At 43.8% G+C, this 2940-nt stretch overlaps 1 non-coding gene across 1 annotated transcript; it reads left to right on the top strand.

Moving 5' to 3' along the window:
* The first annotated feature begins 2214 nt into the window (after positions 1–2214).
* On the top strand, positions 2215–2378 carry LOC121611454. The gene has a single exon (XR_006007107.1). It is a non-coding gene; the product is annotated as a U1 spliceosomal RNA (small nuclear RNA).
* Positions 2379–2940: the final 562 nt, after the last annotated feature.

Genomic DNA, 2940 nt, shown 5'->3' with positions numbered 1-2940 from the left:
AGAACAGCCTTTACTTTGTAAATAAAAACAGCAATGCGGATATGGCGGCTCAGCACAAGTATGACAAATCTTGCATCAAGACGCTTAATACCTATAAATGAATCTATAAACCAGACTTTATTTTGTGACAGAGAAATTACTGTTCATTAGTTTTAAACATGTGAAATACTTTCACAAACACAATTTGTGTGTTATTATACCATGAATGCGCTGAGGCCAAACAGAAAGAGTATATTAATATGAAATCCAAAAATTTCAAAAGAAGAGCAACAACAATAATAACTGCTCAAAAAAACAAAAAACAACAATTACAACGATAAACTTAATCTATCTAAATTGAATCACCATGCCATCAAAAGACTGTGCTATTAGCTCACTGTGCTGCTGCAAAGTTATTTAGGTGGCTAGTTAAAGCCACATTACTGAGAAACTGACCTCCTCCACAACACCATGACAGGAACGCCAGACAGCTTTCTCCGTAAGAAGTTCTCAGGGCCTGGGAAAAGATCCCGCAAGTCTTCATGAGACAAGGTGCCCATCATTTCCTCGCTAATGTTTGCAGCTGTGGAGTAAACACATAACAATATGAATTAGTGCCCTAAAATGAAACTGCATGAGACTATTAATAATTAACACTTCATTTAAAATAGCTACCTCATGCTAACCCTTTAAAGGATAACGTTCGTTTTTTACAACCTGGACTTTATTTGTAGCATTAAAATACGACCATTTACTCACCCAGACAACTTTGCTGGCATTTGGAGTCGTTTTGAAGAAATTAGCCCCAGAGGAGCGGCGTGTATATCCTTATAATGCGAGTAATTGGGGCACCCGTGCGTAGCCTCTATAAACGCATAATCTGCGGCGAAACTCGTTCATATTCCAATATTTTGTTATGATATGCTGGTGCTATTCCCGTCTGAGCCAGTGGTGGCATGTTATCAACATCCAGTGTCTCTAGACAACTACCTCTTTTTCGAGGTAGTTGTCTAGAGACAGCTACGTGTTGTGGCTGCGAGCAACCAGCCACAACATGGCTAACTCTGTGACGGTCGGCTATTTTAGCTGTAGTTTGCGACTGTTATTTTTCACAAAATGGATGAATATTTTTCCGACTCTGAGGTGGTGGACAATGACTTTGTTTACGATGGACGTCCTTACCGTTTTGAGCCAGAGTACACGGACGAGGAGCTCGTTGAAAGGAGGACGCAGAGGCAGAGAGAGGAACAGCTGGCCAAACAACAACAAACGGCTGCTACGAGTAGACGGTAACTGGTGGTGTTCTTGTGGACAATGTTCATCGATGACAACAGAGGTCCGTTTCACAAAGCAGGTTTACTGAAAACTCTGAGTATGTCAACCCTGAAATGAGGGAAACTCTGAGTTTTCTGTTTCACATAGGAAGGTAAGTCAAAACAGAGAAAGAGGGGTAACTCAAGCCTGTTTCACAGACAGGGGTAAGTTAAACTCTGAGTCAGTTACCGCAGTAACTGACTCTATGAACCTAAACTGGTCGGGACCAGGTTTTACCCAAGGAACCTCGAGTTTCTCTGTGTCTCCGCCCTCTTTCAACCACCCACCGTATTTCATTTCCTCATTCATTCATTCAGTCGGCAGACGAGTTTTGGCATAGTTCTGCCGTCTGTTATTAAAAAAAATCATTAAATATATCAGTCAGTGGGAAGTCCATTAGGCACAGTAGGTGGTGACTTTTTTCGTTAACATGGCATGTTAACGTCTTGATGAATGGATGAAGGTGCAGCGATACTGCGCAGAGAATTAAATATTCGTCGGGAGATATCATATATATCAGACCACGATGTTCGTGCTTTTCCAGACAGCTATGGGAAGCCACCACCCGTTCTTCGTGCATCTGCCTTCTTTCTGTTAGCTGAGTAAAAGTCTGTGTTAGTTTAAATATAGACTTAATTATTTAACATAGCATGATATAGATGAGAACACTTTTTTCATTTTTAAATTTTATTTCATTCGTTAACAAAAAACAAAACATTATATGGACACAAAATAACCAATTTTACAATGAAAGGCAGCCACTTAATATTTACTTTACAATGTAAAACGTGATCAAAATGAGGTAGCTACCTCCATGAGATCATGCAGAGGTTTTACCTGTTTGAACAATGTTTTTATATTTCAATTTAAGCTGCTGCCAAGTGCGCTTCTCCCCCGCGGGATTGCACTTAAATGAAATAAATACTTACCTGGCAGGGGAGATACCATGATCAAGAGCGTGGTTCACCCAGGGCGAGGCTCATCCATTGCACTCCGGTTGTGCTGACCCCTACGAATTCCCCAAATGTGGGAATCTCGACTGCATAATTTCTGGTAGTGGGGGACTGCGTACGCGCTCTCCCCTGATTTTTTTAGGTGTCATCCAAGATGGCGGCGCATGCAGACGCAGCGGCTCGTAGCTCCCGTGTTTACGTTTTTGTTTGTTTTTACTAGTTTCCACTTTTACTACTCTTTTGGAAGCTCTGACACAGTACAGCAGGTCTGAACTGTGGAACTTTGGAGTACAGTTCGGACTTCACACACGCCCTAAACTGGACTTTATTCCACCGGAGCTGCTACGGACCCCAGAGCCCACCACCATCCCCCCACTGCTGCCAAGGAGACAGAGGAGGCACTGTAAACAAAAGCGTGGCAAGAGAGCCGGCGTGCGTGCTAGGCTACAAGCTAACCCTCACAGACCGGCTCTTCCTCACCAACGCCAGGTCTCTCACCAACAAAATCGACGAGGTCCGTCAAAGGATAGTCTCTCGCCAGATGGACAGCTGTGTTACCGTTGTCACAGAGACCTGGCTGGACGACAACATCCCGGACGCAGCGGTGGAGATCGCGGGCCGCTCTCTGTTCCGGGCGGACAGGACTGCAGCCTCAGGTAACAGCAGAGGCGGAGGCTTGGCGCTGTATGTACAC

Source organism: Chelmon rostratus, chromosome 1 (genome assembly GCF_017976325.1).
Source record: "Chelmon rostratus isolate fCheRos1 chromosome 1, fCheRos1.pri, whole genome shotgun sequence".
Lineage (NCBI taxonomy): Eukaryota > Metazoa > Chordata > Actinopteri > Chaetodontiformes > Chaetodontidae > Chelmon > Chelmon rostratus.
Note: the sequence above shows the minus strand (reverse complement) of the source record. Positions and strands in the feature narration are given on the sequence as shown.